The sequence below is a fragment of the Labeo rohita genome, unplaced genomic scaffold (genome assembly GCF_022985175.1).
Source record: "Labeo rohita strain BAU-BD-2019 unplaced genomic scaffold, IGBB_LRoh.1.0 scaffold_342, whole genome shotgun sequence".
Lineage (NCBI taxonomy): Eukaryota > Metazoa > Chordata > Actinopteri > Cypriniformes > Cyprinidae > Labeo > Labeo rohita.
This window is the reverse complement of record NW_026129260.1, coordinates 28,514-48,345: the sequence shown is the minus strand read 5'-3', so window position 1 is coordinate 48,345 and position 19,832 is coordinate 28,514. Positions and strand designations below refer to the sequence as shown.

Genomic DNA, 19,832 nt, shown 5'->3' with positions numbered 1-19,832 from the left:
TTTTATTATTTAATCCTCCTCTGTCAAGATCTTGAAAGACGTAATGTCTTTTATCTTGTGTTTATTTCATCTAAGGCTGCGGCTGAAGTCAGTTGTAGTTCTTATATTTCTGCTCATCTTGTCTCTTTTGTCTGATCTAGTTTCTCTTTCTTTCTGTGGTTCTGCTTGTTAACAGCAGGTGTTCATCACTAATGCTCAATCATCCCACAGTTAATCAACTAATAATCTCATTAACTTTAACACTGCTTCATTGTTACTTTTTTTAACACTCTGAGTGTGGATTATATAAACACTGAGCAGTGTTAACGTAACACTGAGGTTTTTGCTGTGTATTATTACTTTGTTACATTACACCACTGCTTAATTTATATCCCTTGTCTTGGTGTGTGAGTTTTAAATGATGTATTTGTATGTCTTTAATGTGTTCACAGGTACAGATATATCAGAGCCAAACTCAACACCATCAGTGTCAGAGAATAGAAACAGGTCGGCATGAGCTCATAGTTGTGGTTTGGTTTGTTTCGGTGACATTAACCAGTGTGAAAGCAGCAGTTGATCACTAGTTTCTACTTCTTTACTTCCATAGAGTTTTAAATACAGTTAATACCATAATTAAAATAAAGATCTATCAAAGTATTGTTTCTTTTTCCTTGTTCATACAAGAATATTATTTCTCATAATGGAAAACTGATGCTGTTCAATTTGATAGTGAATCACGACAACATCTGTCAAAAACTTGCACGTTAGTCAGTTTAACATTTTCTGAACACATTATGAAGATTATCAGTGTAATCAGATTTTCTCTAACACATGAGACATTTGTCTGTTGGATCTGACTGTAGGTATTAGGAAGTCTTGAAGCTTTAACACAGTCTGTGTCTTTCACTGTCTATCATTATTTAGTCAGTATGGAGCTCAGTCAACTTCCTCTTGTGCTCTGTGAGTATTATTTTCTCTGTATTTCAGTGGATGATAATTGCTTTTAATTATGAATAGGATCAAGTGATTTAGTGTATCTGGAATTTTCTGTTCTCAGATTTTCAAATCCAGCTCTACAGTAGTTTATGATATATGAAAAATGAGCTTGAGGGAGCAGGTGTGCAGTTAGTGCTGTTTGTGAAAGAGAAATGTACTTTATTGTGTTGTTCAGTCAATCTTTTTTTTTTTTTTTTTTTTTTTTTGCTTTATAATAGTGTTTGTTGAATCAGTTCTGCAGGTTTGTTTTGCACAGATGCTTTAACTAAATATTCAGTTTGTAACTAAATACCTGGGACATTCTACCAGAAACATACATTTCCACTTAAGAAAATCTTGGTGGAAAAAATATCTTATTGTTAATGAATTTTATTCATATGGAGGACATGTTAAACTATGAGAATCACATATCATGTCATTTCAGCATGTTTTTATGATTGAATGAAATACATTTTTATGTGCATTTCACCACTAAAATGTCCAGCCCTGTCACAGACAAATTTGTATGTTAGAATGGTTTCCTAATTAATTTATTTGATACAAATATCATTTTCTTACTGGTCACATGTCCAAAAAAACTACCTTTACTATTTTTACAAAAACAGTAGTGGATATATACCCCCATCTTCATCTACACAGTTAAAGAGATTAATTCATCAATTTTTCCGGACAGTTTTTAGGACTGACCGTGGCGTGACGGGACCGACGTTTCGTTGATGCAGAAAAAATTATGATGTGTTTTTTTATTTAAGTTTTGATAAACATTCTTGTTTTAAATTATTTTTATAATTTTAATGTTAATGTAATATTAGACTATGGTAAATTTCAGCCAAGGACATATAATAAGGACCTAATTCATTAGAATATAACTGACAACTGATTCAATATAAATGTAATCAACAGACATTTAACTCAATGTAAAGTAACTGTGGTACCACATCATATTACGACTCAGTAATAACAGGGTAATACTATGGTAATATTTACATTATTACTTAGGAGATTACATGGTAATAACAGAAATTGCATGTAATTTCCTGGGTAATAATGTAGATATTAACATGATATCACCCTGTTGTAATATGAAGTGATTCTGTGATGTGGCCTTTTCTAACCTTGAAGGTCCCGACCCTGGTACTGCAGCCTTTCTCTTAATCAGGGCTCCAGACTGTGACTAAAACGGTTGCATTTGTGACCAAAAATATTAATTTGCGAGTGAAGTTTTTGCTCAGGTCGCCAGTGGCAACTACATAAATGTACATGTTATGATTTTAAAATGTGCATTTAATGCGTTTTTTCCTGACTGTTTTGCGATCACATTGTTTGTTATGTTGACATAATAAATGATGCGATTCAAAGTGTTAGAGAAAAAACGTGTTTCAGACAGTCCTCATCTCTGCCGGACTTTAGCGTTGACAGCACAACTGCTGAAAGCAGCTCCATTGTGCAGCATGAGAGAGATCAAAATGACAGAGACGTGTGAAGTGAGAGCGTGGAAAAACAGTGTCTATTTTGTGTACAACTTAAACTACAATGGGTAAAGCTGTCAGCTGTGTGGACATTAACAATCTCAGTAACAATTCTGGTTTATAATCGATACTATGGCTTCTTCTTATCAAGATCTTTAGTGTATATGCTGTGTTCTGTCAGTGCGGAACATCATATTATTTGTAGCGCACTTGCCGTCCAGTATTCACAATAATGCTTTGTTACTTTTTAATAAACAAAGTATTAACTTAATGAACATAATGAAATTCAAAGAATAAATATGGTTTTGGCACTCCTTAATGTGACATGAACGATAGCTTTAGTTTAGCGCCTCAGTTAAAGCGGCACGTGAAAAACTATTATATATTTCTTTTTACTACTATAGTACAAAATGAACATGAACAGACATCAAAAGGTAGGCTATTTTATAATATAGCCTCCAGTACAACTTACTGACATGTCTTATGTAATTGCTCATCCAGTGTTTCAAACTGCAGAGAGTGTGTTAAGCAGGGGTGCCCAACCCTGTTCCTGGAGATCGACTTTCCTGCAGAGTTTAGTTCCAACCCTAATCAAACTCACCTGTCTGTAATTATCAAGCGCTCCTTGAGATCCTAATTAGCTAGTTCAGGAGTGTTTGGTCAGGGTTGGAGCTGAACTCTGCAGGAAAGTCGATCTCCAGGACTAGGGTTGAGCACCCCTGGTGTAAAGCATAAACAATGCCACCTAATACGTTAACAGAACTCAAAAAAATTAAGGCAACCGATTGCAATTAAATAATATGTTCTCAGAAGTTACAAATTTCTATTACATACTACTTGTAGTTTTTGATTATAGTTTACTTAAATTTTTTTCATTGGGTCTACTCAAATATTTTAAGTTATTATGACTTATTATTATGAGTTTTTAATAATTTCTGCCATTGTATTAAGTTAACAATACTTCTAAAAATTAAGTTATATAAACTCAAAAAAATGAGTATTACTTAACTCAATATTACTTAGTAGCAGTTAACTCAAATACTTTAATTACACAATACTCAAAATCATGTGGCTCAAAACTTTAAAATTTTGTGGCAACCGATTGCCTTAAAAACATTGAGTACAAGTAACTCAAAAAACTTAAGTAATGACTTATTGAACAGAATTTTCTTAACCTTTTTCATTTAACACAGTGAAAATGAATATTTAAAATACAACAATATATTGTTTATTGTGGAAAACATGGGCGTCTGAACCATTGAATGCGGGTGGGACAGGACCCACCCACTTTTGAGGACCAATGACATCGGACCCACCGACTTTTACCGTCTCTAATTCACTTTTTAGAGAGCCATCAGTCAAATCCATTCCGCATGACGAATGCACTAATAGATCAAACTTTATGCTCACGTGTATGAACAGGCAGCATCTGGGGTGGAGGAGTGGATGGAGCAGGCACGGGCGCATCAGGCGCAATCATTAAACATATTTCAAAGGAAGCGGGCGCCACGGTCCTGGCCGCATCGCTGTCTATCGCTGAATATTCGTGCCTGCGGCGCTCCTGTAACACAGTGTAACGATGACTCGTGAGAAGCGTGATAGATCCAGATGCAATCTTTAATGAATACAACGTGGCCAAGACAGGCAGGGTTGATCTCCAAACAAACAGTAACACATGGGCAAGACAAAAGCAAAATCCAAAATAAACAGGCAGAGGGTCAAAGTCCAGGTGAGCAGTCCAAGGAAGCAAAATAAACAAGGCTATGAAACTAGGCAAAACTATGGCAATGAAACACAACAAAACAATGGCAAAAACAAGGCAAAACTATGACAAGAAACAAAACCGTGGAAAATAACAAAAACAAGGCAATGAAATCAGAGAAAAAATTAGTAGAGTCCGCACAGCAAAACAATACTTCGCGGAGTCCTGTTTGGTTTAGGCCTCCTTAAATGGCCACCAAACAGGAAGTAACCCATGAAGCAGCAGAGGGAGCGGGAACAGTCAGTGCATGGGTGAGGGCTCCCTCTGCTGGCGTGGCGTTACACGCAGGAAAGTAAACAAAGCATCTGAGCGTATCTTCTGCTCAGATAAACCTAAGCCTACCCGTTACTTTATTCAAAGTTTCCGATTACTTCCTTCATTTTTATTTTTATTGAAAACAAATGCTTTTCCGATGTAAAATGAGATGTGAAAAAGCAAAAGATCGATTTCGGCAACAGGCGGATGCGAACTCGGGTCGTTTGCGTTAAAAAACACTAGCTGTTCGCTTTACTGCTTACGCCACCGGAAACATGTTCTAACAGCCGTATTTTATGGTGTTGTCATGTTACTGGATAGAGGCAATATGCCTAATAAAAGGCACCATACTACAGAAAATGGCATATACTCCAGTAATTTTTGGGGGGGGGAGGACCCACCCACATTTATTTTGCTTCCGACGCCCATGGTGGAAAATTAATTTCTACACACTGAAAAAAAAAAAAAAACATTTTCCACAATACCACAAAACTTTTACAACCTCAAAATGCAAAAGCATTATATTAACAAATATCAAATGTAGATGTACTTTGGTACATCTCGATAAATGAAATAAGTCTTTTTTAACCTTTTAAAACAAAAGCTTTTTAATTGCCCAGCCTCATCACTAACAACAAGTAAGTAAATGTTAAGTAAATGTGTTATATCAAGGCAAACCTGTAAAGGCAATGTATACAAGGATATCTGACTTCAAACTGAAAAGGACTAGACAGCAGCAACAATAAAAGTACAAAATGTAAACATTTTACTAAATTATTTCTTTTTACAGGTTTACATTCAATAACTGCTGTTAGTGATAAGGCTGGGTGCATATATAATGCCAAAAAATTAGAGCAGACACTAATTGTGCAGACAAGTGTCACTCATTCAAAAGATGAGAATCCCTGATGTCAGCTGTGTTGCAGTTTGGAGTGTTTAGCCAAGCCCAGGCCCGGTTCTACAGGGGTTCAAGCACCCCCACTTGAAGCCGTAATAATAGCATGCTCGTGGAAGAGATCTGGCAAACTATCCCCTGAACATCTCCAAGCTCTGGTTCATCAGACTCCTCCTGAATAAATGAGAGAGAGAAACAGAAATTAATAACCAACTAACCAATATCAAGTCTAATATATCACGTTTATTTATACAGCACTTTTTAACAAAACAGGTTCTCAAAGCAACTTTACAGTTTTAAATAGGACAATAGTGTGTCAATAATGCAAAAGTTTCATGTTGCAGCAAAGTCAGATTGCAAAGGACTCATCTGGGTCCAAAAGCCGTCTAGGTGACAAGTTCCTCACTGATGAGCCACCTCTGGAACGAGTACATCAGGTGTTATGGGAAGTGTTCCCGGCTCCGGCTGACCTAATACATGCATCTGTTCAATTAAATACTGTTGGTTCAGCAGAAAGGTAAGTATATGCTAATCACTTGAAGATTGCAAAATTTAAAGATTCATGAAATAAAAGATACTGTTAAAAGAGTAGTTCACTTTATAAAAATAATACAAAAAAATCCTGATAATTTACCCACCTCCATGTCATCCAAAAAGTAAATGTCTTTCTTTCCTCAGTCAAAAAGAAATTAAGGTTTTTGAGGAAAACATTCCAGGATTTTTTTCCATACAGTAAATAAGGAAGTAAATAAGACTACACAACTTACACAATCATGCTGGTGCCTAACCTGAAAGAAAAGAAAATGTCAAAGTTTAATCCTCCATCAAAAACTTTCAATCTGAATTCCTTATACTTATAGTAGAGTTCATTACTATGTAGACCTGCCACAATATCATACGGAAATATCCATCCTAATTTTACAACATGGCACTTTTTTTTTTTTTTTTAAATGTGAGAGACTTCAACAGCTACTACAGGCAATCTATGGTATAACTATATCTGCACTACAAACCAGCATGCAATATATAGAATGATAAATTAATTAAACAAAGAAATACCTATTTGCAGTATCAAACATCAAAACAGACCATTTTCAGTTGAATTTACAAATGGATGTGCCACTTTTACGTGTCACTCCTGTTACTGTGAATGTACAGTAATGCAGTACAGTACAGTAAATCTGCAACGGTCTAGTAATGGAAATCCCACCTTCTAAATGACAGAGTAAATAGAGGAGAAGTTGCTGCTAAGTTATACGCTTCTGTTCTGGTAAACACAAGACAAAAAGACATTATACATTAACTGGACTAAACTAAAATAGACGTCGTTTAACGTCATTTGAGTAACTTTATATGAAACGTTTCTTTTCTAGCAGCTTTGCCTCAAATGGCTCTTTCAAGTAAAGACTGTTCACTCCCCTGGTGAAAAAAACAGCATATGCTGGTAGGTATGTTTTGATGCTGGGATGCTGGTTTATGCTGGGATGCTGGTTTATGCTGGTCTTTAGCTGGTTTAAGCTGGTCCTTTGCTGGTTTATGCTGGTCCTTAGCTGGTTTATGCCCCCAGCAAAAACCAGCAAAGGACCAGCTTAAACCAGTTAAAGACCAGCATAAACCAGCAAAGGACCAGCTTAAACCAGCATCAAAAACTACCTAACCAGTATTCCAGCATCAAAACATACCTACCAGCATATGCTGTTTTTTTCACCAGGGTCGTCGCCCATTTGCACTTTCATACACTTATAACACGACCTTCAGGCGACTATGTGGTATTTAAGTTTATTCGTTAGCACATTAATGGATGTACAACCGCTGTCATGTAAGTTTAATTCATATTTCCTCTTTAAAACGGCATACAGTTTCATAGCAGTATTCCTCCTTGCACTGAATATAACCGTGTTTACAGTATACCATGTCAAGTCTACAATTACTCCATAAAAAAGACTACAAACTGACACATTTTTTTCAAAAGCCCTCTTAAAACACATTTAAAAATACATATTAAACACTTACTTTGAGACTCGTGATGATTATCATCAAAAAGTTAAGATCACAGATCCAACTTTCTGTAGATTCAATCAGCGTCTTCCTCAGAGTCGATTCCCGCCGGCGCCTTCACCAGACGGGAACTTCTTCTGAAGCTCGTTACCGCCACCTACTGCTTTGCAACTTTGTCGAGTAATATATTTTATCAATCCTGATAAACTCAAAAGTCACATCAGTGGCTCGCACTAATGTTGAGTAAAATTATACATTTAAGTGGCGCCTCATTCATCAACAAGTAGTTCAGATTAATTAAAACAAATACGTTTTATTAACTCAAAAACTAAAAAAAGTCATAGGAACTCAAAATATCTAAGTTAGTAGAACCTTTTTTGAAAATTAAGTTTACTTAATCTAAGTATTTTGAACGTTTGGGTTTACAGATGAAAGACATATGACAACAGGACTGTCAGGCTCTGTCACATAGAAATGTGACAGGGCCTGATGGTCGGCTATTTTAAACTGCCATTTCTCAGCCTGCATGCTAGCATAAAACCATTAACATTCAATCAATGAATTTCTGTAACCTTTTTTGACGTTTTGGATTTTAAATATTTTTATTATGTTCTGGAATGTTTTACTGTTACAGGACCTGACTCTTTAGCTCATCATCCTCAAAAAAAAAACAAAAAAAACATACAAAAACAAGATTAAATCATACAGTTCAATGACAGAACTCACCCTTGATCAGTGTTAGCTTCACCTCGGTCAAATGATGTCACTTTTTTTTTTCTCTCTCTCTCTAAATAACAGTTTTTAGCATAACAAAACTATGAAAGCTGTAGGTCCAATTTGGCTGAGGACAAGGACAAGATTTATAATTTTCAAAAGTGTTTTCAATAAAGAAAAAAATATGTAAGAACCTAATGAATGACATATTCCTTTACAGAACAACTTACAGAAATCAACCATTAGTCAATTTTAGACTTTTTTTTTTTTATTAAATACTTTTTATTCCGGTAACACTTTATTTTGATAGTCCACTTTAGACATTCTACTAACAGTAAGTAACTTTGCAACTGCATATCAACTAGTCATTAGAGTATTAGTAGACTGTCTGCTTACTATCTTCTAACACTCCTCTAAACATTGCAAAAATATGTCAACTTAACCCTAAACCTAACCAGTCTGCTCTGAGAGTTAGTAGACATGTAATTGCAAATTAATGAGAATTAGTTGACATGTAGCTGCAAAAGTTACTTATAGTAAGTAGAATATCTAAAGTGGGCTATCAAAATAAAGTGTAACCTTTATTCCCTGAAACAAGTCAAGGACAGATAATGTATGTTTCTGGTAAAGTGTCCCATCTAGTACACAGTTTGTAAGAGTTTCTGCTTGTGATCAGACTGTCAAGTTCCCTAAACAGGTCTCTCTGCTATGAAGATGAAATCGCTAAAATATCAAACAGATGTTGCAGTGTTCATCTGGACACATATGCAGTCCTCCACACAATATCTTAATATGACTTATATTTATTACTGTCACAGTTTTCAGACCCTTGAAAATCTAGACAAGTTGGATGAAAAGGTCTAGACAAATTAGCCAAAAAATATGACTTAACTTACGAGAAACCTGTGTTGTGAAGCTGAAATATTTAGAAGTAACATTACGGTGTTTTGCAAGCAAAATAAGAAGAACATACTTTCATATGGCTGATATAATATACACAATATCAGCTCAATGCTCACATTTTCTTTTTGCGTTTTTAGTGCTGATTTCAGTCATTCACTCTGGACAAACTGAAGGTGAGTGAATTTCATCACATATTCACATATGAGTGATTTTACACTGTTACAAACTAGCTGTGAAAAGGGTGTTATGATTTTTATTGATAATGAATACATCTTTTTAACAAGTTATTTGTGTGTTGTGACTAGAGGAAGAAATTACAGTGAACCAATAGCAGTGTCAATATACGGCACATGTATTTCCTAAAATAATGAACTGCTCTAAGAATAAAACTGAAAATGTTTCACTAAATAACTAAATAAGTGACTATAACAGATATAGAACAATACTTCAGTCTACCCTGATATAGCATGTGTGTTTAGCAAAAAAAACAACAAAAAAAAAAACAGTTTAAACAAATAAAAATTAATTTTATTATTATATTATTATATTATCTCATTATTTTAATTGTGAATTGTTGTCATTGTACAGAAAGACCAAAACCCAAAGTGACCATTAAGCCTGATTAACATGTATTTAGAGGAGACACAGTCACTCTCAGATGTGACATATATGGTGAAGGAGTCACTAGCTGGAGCTACTACTGGTTTAAAGAAGGTTCATTTATTTTTCACCATGATCAACAGGAACACGCATTCAGTTCTGTTACTGAGTCTGACGCAGGTAAATACTCCTGTAAAGGATCAGAGACAGAAGGATCACGCTGGTCACAAATGAGTGATGCAGTTACACTGACAGTATCAGGTGAGTTTGATCATCTCTTCATACACACAAACACACATTTAACATGTTATTAATGAGTGAATATTAATATAGTTATATATATATATATATATATATTAACATATTAATATTGACCGAAAACTTATGAAATATGTGAGGAATAATTGACAACAGGCAAATTAAACGGACCGAAGTCAGTTATTCAGCTTATACTACAGTTACCACAACTCAAGACATTGATCAGATGATACATTTTAATGCATTCATCCGGATTTTGTCTTTAAAACTCTATTGTAAGTAGGATTCACTTCTTACGCATCTCATCCAGCACCTCCATTGCTAATTCCAAAACATCATTTTAGACCTAGTATAATGACACTTGAGTTGTTAATAGCAGACTGCAATTACATTAATCATAAGACAGAGAAAGAGAGAGAGAGAGAGAAAGAGATTTTGATTTTGAAAAAAACTTTAATTCACAAAAAGACCAAAATACATCAAATTACATTTTCACAAAGCAACCTTTTTTGTTTTTTGTGTAAAACCACTCAGAAGCAAAAAAACAAATCATCATCAACTATTGAACATAACACATCATGGCTACAGCATTTCAATTTAAAAGTGGAAAGATCATTCATAGCGAAATAAAAACTAAAGTCAGTCAGTATTCTCGCTTTGAGTAAAGACCTAAAAGCCATAACCACATCATCACTGCACCCTTGCTCTAGTTCACTTTTCCTATTCATATAAATCACCAATTTCGCTTGGCCAAGAATAAATTTCAGTAATTAAAACACAATGCGTTTTTTTTTCTGTGCATACTTAAAACCAGGGCCGTTTGAAGGAATTTGGGGGCCCCAAGCAAAATGGACATGGAGGCCCCCCGCACGCACGCACGCACGCAAAGGAACCACAGCATAGCCATACAGTTTAAATTCACTCACACTTTATATAAATAAAAAAGGTTTACAGTGCAAATACTGCTGTTGCATATACTGTGCATAAATATAACAATGTTTAGAGTGCAAATACTGCTGTTGCATATAAAGTGCATAGAATTTGAACATTTTCAACAATTGAACATTTGCAAAAAACACCACTGTACCATAAAATCAAATATACATTAAAAAAGTGCACAATAACTAAATCCAACATACTTAAAAACACACACACACATACATACTCACATTAACATTTTTCAGTTCTCTCAAACGTGCAAATTATCTAAAACTGCTGTTTGCGAGCCTTGTTTTCTGCAAAGGCAATCACAGTGTCCTCCATGTCCAAAGACTGGCGAACATCCCGCTCAATTGACATAAGTGCCAGTCCTGTGAGCCTTTCTTGGCCCATGGTGGACCTCATGTAATTTTTTATCAGCTTCAAAGCTGAAAAGCTCCTCTCACCAGAGGCCACTGACACAGGGAGAGTCAGGAGTAGACGCAAAGCAATGCTTAAATTACTGTACAAATCCAGTAGCTTCTCACTGTAAATGTAATTAAGCATGTCAAATGGGGAAGTGGCTACATGGTCTGGAAAAGTGTAGAGAGATGAATTGATCTCAAGTGCCAAGTCATCAGCATCAATGTCATGGAGGGTTTGTTCCAATTTTTTGCATCGTTCATGAAGCTTTCCATTCTTTATTGTCTGCTTCATGTTTTCCTTTGAGAACAGAAAGTCATAAAGGTCATAAACACCCTTCAGTCTTGAAAACCTGTCACTTAGGCTTCTGAGGGCTGTGTCAACCATGGGCAGAAAGAAGTCTCTTCTAAAAGTCTCGTCTGGAGTAGACTGAGTCTCGTCTGTACCTTCATATGGAGACTGTCTTTTCTTTTTACGCTGCCTTTTCTCAGGAAGGGTCATTTCCATATCCAGATTTTCTGCAATGTCTTTTGCATCAGTTTGACAGGAAGCAATCCCATTTTCCCTGAAGTCTTCAAGGTAGTCTTTTACTCCTTCTGTTTCTGATCTAAGTGTTTCCATGGAAACATTTGGACTTTGTAGCAGCTTGCTGACATGATTGATTTGGTACAAAACATTGTACCAGGTCATTGTGCAAAGCAGAAAAGACCAGGTCTTCAACTCACCATGTAAGCTTTTAGCAGTGGACATGGTCTCTGAGTCTCCCTTCTCTATAGCAAACGTCTGGAGTGCAGACAATGCATCCAGGATCTCTGGTAACTGGTATCGCACCACCTTCACGCTGTCAATCCGAGCTTCCCATCTTGTTGTTGACAAAGGTTTTAAAGTGAGCTGCTTTACATGTTCCTTTAGAACTGTCCAGCGTTGCACAGAGGAACTGAATAAGGTATAGAGTCTTTGCAACACACCAAAGAAGGAGATGGACAGCACTGAGGACTTGGCAGCATCTGCCACAACCAGGTTAAGTGTATGACTGCTGCATGGAATGTAAAATGCTTTGCTGTTCAATTGCAAAATTCTTGCCTGAACACCCTGTTTATGGCCCATCATATTGCTGCCATTGTCATAAGACTGACCACGGCAGTCAGAAAGACTCAGGCTGTGTTTCTGCAGGTGGTAAAGCAGGACTTCAGTCAGGCCCTTACCAGTTGTGTCTTCAACATCTAAAAATCCAAAGAAATGTTCTGCAATGGACACAGATGGTTCGCAATTGACAATTCTCAGAACAATGGAAAGCTGTTCCTTATGACTGACATCAGGAGTGCAATCCATAATAACAGAGTAATACTTTGCTCTGTGTACTCTTCTCACAATCTCTTCCAGTACCTTGTTTCCAATTAGTGCAATTATTTCATTTTGAATAGTTCCACTCAAGTAATGCACTCTTGTCTCTTGAATCGAACTGTGCCATCAGTTCAACTTGTGCCAGAAAATTCCCATTGTGTGGGTCATACAACTCACTCGTGGTCCCTCTTAAAGCCTGGTTGCGTTCTGCTAAGTGACAAATTATGGCAATCACTCTCCTTATGACACCTTTCCAATGCTCAATCTCGATCCGCATCAAGTCTTGTTGTCTTTGATCTATGGTTGTATTGGTTTGCAGTCTCCTCTGCAGCTCATGCCAGTTTCTCATATTGTCACAATGCCCCTTTGAATATTCGTGTTCTTTTAAATGATGAGCTAGGTTCCTCCATGTACGGAAGCCACAGTCGCTTAAGGCATTGTCACGCTTCCCAAAAACAGTGCAGGCAAAACAGAACACTGAGTCTGTGCTCATGGAATATAACATCCATGATCGAAGAATTTTCTCCCCATTTTTCATGCTTCTCATGTAATTGTCATTTGTAAATCTTCGAGGTGGATTCTCAGAATTTTGGGGGAATACAATGTTTGTGACTTGCACTGGTCCTTTTTTTAACAATTTGACAGCGCACACTATCAGTCAGGACTGCTGGCCACTGTGCAGGGTCATCAGCTATAATTACAGTGCTTGTGGTACCTTGAGCTGTAGAGGTAACCTCAGTGTTGGGAAGTGGTGCAGACTCAGTTTCTGTTCTGGATGCAGTATCTTCCACTGTGAGAGATGCTATTGACGGTGTAGCTGGGGAAAAATAATGTTTTTTTTTATTAATATAATCCATCTGTTCAGGTACAGAATGCATCACAGAGTGTCTGACACCTAGAAATTTGACAGGCACTACTGTATATAAAAAATTCTGAAATGTCCATGGGCAAAAGTGACTAGTATTTACACAGTTTGATGGGAATTCAGTAGTGATTTGCACTGTTTTTTTCTAACAATATGACAGCACACACTTATCAGTTTAAACTCTGGGCTGTGCAGGATATCAGCTATAATTATAGAGCTTGTGGTACCTTGTGCTGAAGAGGAAACATCAGCAATGAGAAGTGATGCATCTGTTGATGTTGAGGATGAAGTTGATGGTGTAGCTGGGAAAATAATAATTAAAAAAAAATCTGAAATTACCATTTCACTGTTAGCATATTGAAAGAGGTCACTTTTAACAGCTCAGCTCAGGTCAGTGAGAGAAATTCACTCTACCTTCATCAGTGGAGGTATCCTTAGGAAGAGCCTGAGGGCTGAGAAATTTAAGCAAAGCACCTTGAGGGAGAAAGAAAAGATGGTAACACTTTATAATAATAACAATCATTAATAGAAGGTAAATTGACAGTTAATTAATCTTTAGTCTTTAGCTATGCATTTACTGAATGAGCACTGTGCAGCTGTTCGTCCGACTGTACTGACAGTATACAGTACAGTACAGTACTGTATTTTATTTTATTTTTCTAAACTGTTTTAATTATTCTTATTTCTTTTTATTATTTTAATTTCTTCTATGTAAAGCACTTTGAATTGCCATTGTGTATGAAATGTGCTATATAAATACACTTTTTACTGTTAACAAACAATGAAATTATAATTAAATGTTTACTAATTATTAGTAGTGCTGTGAGTCGACTACCAATGCTTAAAAACATCCCAAGCTAATGTTTGATGCACAGAATTTATTGTGTGGTTTTCCTAAATAGATTATCACAGTGGAATAGTTAGTATAGCATGCTATGCCACTTTCATCAAAACCTATTACAAAGCTATAGCAATGTCATGTCATTAAATATGATAAACAGCGATTCTGGAACAGATCTGCGTCTTCCTTATCCCGTTAAAAAACATATTACAGTATGTAACCATATTCCGTCCGTTCAAAAAAAAAAAGTTGCTCTAACTGTTCGTTACAAGCAGCATTTGCTGTCAGGCAGGTAGCTTAGCTAACATACATAAACATATTTCTGCTAGCCTACCTGCTGCAAAATTGCACCATTTGTACAAGACAAGTAGAGCTATTTTATGTGTGTAATTTATCACTTACCACTGTCTTGTTTTTTCTTATCCTCCTCTTCCTTTCTCTTCTTTCTTTTTTGGCTTCCTAAAGCATAATTCCGCTTCATGACTGCCGAGGAAGTTTTGTATTTTGCCGGCAGCAGAGATCGCGTGGTTGGCTGGCTGCTGTCAGCGAGGGGGGGCCCCTTGAGGGGGATCCCGATAACAGTGTCATTGCACTTTACTGCATTCACTATCAATGGGGCGCTCACACAGTTTGTCGCTGCATTTTATTTTTAACCAGTCGTTGTCTTGGGGCCCCAGGCCATTGCTTGGTTTGCTCGGGGCCCCGAGCCCATGCGGGCCCACAGTGGGTTTGCCCTTTTGGGCCCTTGGTTTGCCTGCCTTGCTCTGGGCCCCCTTAAATATAAATGACCCCGTTCAAATGTTTACATACCCTTTAATCTTAATACTGTGTTTCGAATCCTGGATGATCCACGACTGTTTTTATCTTTTGTTATAGTTGTTCCTGAGTCCCTTGTTTGTCCTGAGCAGTTCATCTGCCTGCTGTTCTTCAGAAAAATCCTCCAGCTCCTGCACATTATTTGGTTTTTCCAGCATCATCTGCTTTTTTGAACACTTTCCAAAACTGACTGTATGATTTTGAGATCCATCTTTTCACACTGAGAACTACAATATTACAAAAGGTGAAAACATTTACTGATGTTTAAGAAGGCAACACAATGCATTAAGAGGAATGGGGGTATAAACTTTTGAACAGAATGATGATGTGTAAATTCTATTTATTACGTATATTTTATTTACAGATTTTGTTTTTCCATTTAGTATTGCACTTCAGACTACAGAAATATTTACATGTCTTGCAAAAGATAATATAATTGCAGTTTACCCTGATCATCCACTTCAAAAAGTTTACACCCCCTGGCTCTTAATGCATTGTATTGCTTTCTTGAGAATCTTACATTTACTTCTGAAAAGGTTTTAAATATGCAGATGCTGCTGGAAAATCAATTATTATTGTGTCTTGTTAAGTATATATAAACAGCTGGTATGTGAAATATAGTTTATAACCAGGTCAGTAATAAATAAAAAAATAACATGCAATTTCCATGATCCTTTTTGTTAAAATTAACATTTTGAAGTAGTTCAAAAATCCAACCAAATTACAACAAAAACTGTATATATATATACAGTTTTTGTTTTAATAATGTATTTATATTTGTAAATAAATACATTGTAGGCTATCATTAAATAAAATTAAGTTATTTGAGACAGTTAAATCATGTGAATAATCACATCATTGATTTGTTAATTTATTCATTGTTATTGCTGGTATTGATTAGTGACGTTACCTTTTATTAAATATTTCTAAAAGGAAAAATAAATATGTAATGATATAATACATTCAATGGCGCGTCAGCTCTTCAGCACGTGATTAATTCTAGCCAATGAGAACTGGAACTGCTGGAACTCTGCATCGTTAATGAGCGGTCATGCAGACTTCGACTGGTACCGCCCAGACTCAACTCAGTCAGGTAAGATTTAAAATTTCTTGGTTAATTTCTTAATTTTCTATTAAAATTCGTCAAAATGGTTGTGAATTAATAAAAAGGAATTAAATTACACCCGTTTAGTGGTAAATTTGATTACAAGTGCGTCACTTAAACGACGTACGGTCATAATGGTCGAAAAGCGGTTTTCTAATCTCTGAGGTAATATATCCTTCAAAATTGCACTTAAATTCACTGAATTAAGTTAGTTTATGTCCATTTTGGTGTTAATTTGGATTATTGTCGTGTTCTGTTGCTGTTTACGCGATGAATTGATAATAGCAAGAAGGAGCTAATCTGTGTTTTAAAGTCTTAAATAGCAACACAAACGGGGATTTATATATAGCACAATACAATACCTCGGCTACACGCTTATAAAATCTCGTTACATATTATTAATGTTTCTGTTTATAACTGATAGACATCGGTAAATTATCTGCGCTGACCGGAAACTGTTAACGCTAGGACAGTTTCGCAAACAATATACATTTGCTAAAAGATTATTACAAAGATACAGCCATATTACTGTCATGTCATTGTTACTTAAAAATGATAAATCATACGATTATATCAATACTATCTTTGTAGGAGTCGCGTCTTAAACAAGCTGTGGCGAGAGAGAGAGAGAGAGAGAGAGAGAGAGAGAGACACTCGTTAGAGTACAGTTCGGGTGCCTCTCAAACAAAACTCGTGAATCAGTATGTAGCCATAAAGATTATCACTGTCATATGTATCAGCCATCTTGAATAGTAATTTAGTAAAAACAAATTGTAAAAAAAAAAATTATTTGTTTTTTATATTTATTTGTTTGTTTGTTTGTTTTATACCATTAATATAATGTTTGTCTTATTTCTCTTTTGAGTACTGATTTCAATCTAGTCTTGAGTGCAAAGTTTAGCTCCAGCCCCAATCATGTACAGCTGAACCAGCTGATCAGGGTCTTCAGGAGAACCACAGACTTTCAAGCAGGCGTGTGGACGGGTTGGAGCTGAACTCTGTCGGATGTTGGTCCTTCAGGACACCACTGCTGTAAGTGAGTCAGGTAGTCAAAACCTTAATACTTTTTCCCCCGGTTTCACAGACAAGGGTTAAGCCTAGTCCCAGAGTAAAATGTAAATCCAAGCTGTTTCAGGTCAAAGAAACTTGCACTGACTGATCTTAAAATATATCAGTGCCTTTGTTTTCCTTCAAGATGGACACCAGTAATGTTTGTAACATTTATAATGTTTAAACATTTATAAAAAGGTACTTAAATGTCCTAATTGAACTATGGCCTAATCTTGACTTAGTCTAAGCCCTGTCTGTGAAACCAGGCCTTTAAGTTGTATTGTTATATTTCACTAATATTTTTTTCTCTCTCTCTTTCTTTTTCTCCATTTGGTTTGTCGACTTCAGCTAAACAAAGAGCCACCAGGTCGCTGCATCTTTTGTAATGTAAGTGCATTTAAGTTTATTTAAAGCTGCACATTCATGCATCAAGTTAAAGTCATTGGTAATTTCTTACAGTGCACCTTCCTCCAAAAATTAAAGTTCTGTCATCATTTACTCACTCTGTTAAAAAAAAAAAAAAAAAAAAAAAAAAGATTTAGAAGAACATTTCAACTATTTTTGTCATTGTTCATGCAATTGACTTTCGTAGTATTGACAAAAAACACTGAGACAATGTTGTATTATTTAGGTTATATATATATATATATATATATATATATATATATATATATATATATATATATATATATATATACACATTTCAATTGTTCTTTTCTTTCTCACTTAGATGATGGAACAAAAAGTAGGCTGGCCACAGCATCTGAAATGGAAACATCTATTAAAATGCCTCCACAGTATAAGACACTTGGGATGGTGGAAGGAGCAGAGGAACAGGGTTCAGGCAGAGATCTACTGTTGCCCCTTAGGGAACTGATTTATGATCTACTTAACATTCTGATTTAGTAATAATTGATCATTGCTCTGTCCTATAAAATTATTTAATACTTTCAACTGTTCAATAGTTTGGGGTCAGTATTTTATTATAATTATTTTTTTTTTAAATCTAAGAAATACATTTTTACGTTTGAAATGTTTAAGAAATAATTTTTATTCAGCAAGGATGCGTTAAGTTGATAAAATTTTTTACATTGTTTCACAAAAATCCTATTTAAAATAAATGCTGCTCTTTTAAAAGCATTATTTAAAGGATCCTGAAAAAATATATCATGGTTTCCTCAAAAATATAAAGCAGCACAACAATTTTTAAGACTGCTGATGATAAGAAATGTAGTATTGTTAAGCATAAGAGAGCTCTTTCAAAAACACTGACAAATCTTACCGACCCTAAACTTTTAAACAGTAGTATTTTCTGCTTTTTTAATTTTTTTACGTGGCTGTGAATAAATGAAAGTATTTGAAATGTATGACTCTTATTGCTTCTACTTTCAGCGTGCAGTTATTCTGCATATGCATTAATAGTAATATTGTGGCATTTTGCAGGTACAAAGTAAAAGCAAACTAATTTTGTTATTTGTTAAGGCCACAATGGCCATTCACAGGTGCCCCCACCCAGCCCACAGCATTCCCACACTATCCCCACTGTGCCCACACCCAACCCACAGCATGCCCACACTTTATGGGCCACACCTTTTTTTTTTTTTTTTTTTTTTTTGCTGCTTCTGGTACCCATGCAGATGTTATGGAAGCCCGTTTCCGCCAATAAATAATAATAATAAAAAAAATTCTCAGAATTGTGCGATATAAAGTCGCAATTGCGAGAATTCTGACTTTTTATTTTGCAATTCTGACTTTTTTCTCGCAATTGCGACTTTATATTTTGCAATTCTGACTTTATAACTCGCAACTGTGAGTTTATAACAGGCAATTCTAACTTTTGTTTCTCTTCATTTGCGACACAAAGCACCACAGTAAACCACGGGACGTGATTCTTACAGTACGGTGATGCATTGCTGCCACACATTTTTTTCACATATTTTATTTTATGTACGTCCACAGTAACAACAACAACAAAAACGTTACAAATTGCTTAAATACAGGGTGCGCTGTCGCATCTTATGTCTATAGACATAAACAAAATGAAATAATAATAATAATAATAGACTATTATTATTATTATTATTATTATTATTATTATTATTATTAGGCGTGTTATTATTATTATGTTTATTATAAAATCTTATTTAAGATTATCAACATTTCGGAAAAATTGACTCTGGGCTTGGAATATTTATTTGGAACACTTAAGTTTGATGTCGAAATACCAGCTGAAAGAAATAAAGATATTTTATAATAATAATAAAAATAATAATAATAATAATAATAATAATAATAATAATAGCTTATTATTATTATTATTATTTCGTTTTGTTTGAGAAACGGAAAAACGTAAATTAAGATTTTTGTTCGTGGGTAAAACAAATGAGCTTATTGCTTTAATGTTTGTTTAACATGCGTGGGTGGCCCTGATACTTAGTCTGGTTATATATAAATTATACATTATTTATTATATATTATTAAATTATATCTTTAGCTGAATCAAGCCGCACATCGGGTTGTTCTTCTGGGTTGAAATCCAGACTTTATACTGTGGGAATAGGCTGCGCTGGGTCTGGGTGTAAGCACAATGGTAGGCTACAGACAATGAACTCACATGGGAAAGACTGTACACTACCTCTTG

The 19,832-nt window shown here is 35.4% G+C and overlaps 2 long non-coding RNA genes across 2 annotated transcripts; both read left to right on the top strand.

The window, feature by feature from the left end:
* The first annotated feature begins 875 nt into the window (after nt 1–875).
* LOC127160389 (uncharacterized) lies at nt 876–9,829 on the top strand. Its single transcript, XR_007826733.1, has 3 exons — nt 876–939; nt 9,109–9,144; nt 9,715–9,829. It is a non-coding gene; the product is annotated as an uncharacterized LOC127160389 (long non-coding RNA).
* Nucleotides 9,830–16,595: 6,766 nt separating this feature from the next.
* On the top strand, nt 16,596–18,143 carry LOC127160392 (uncharacterized). Its single transcript, XR_007826735.1, has 3 exons — nt 16,596–17,173; nt 17,540–17,578; nt 17,922–18,143. It is a non-coding gene; the product is annotated as an uncharacterized LOC127160392 (long non-coding RNA).
* The last annotated feature ends 1,689 nt before the right edge of the window (nt 18,144–19,832 follow it).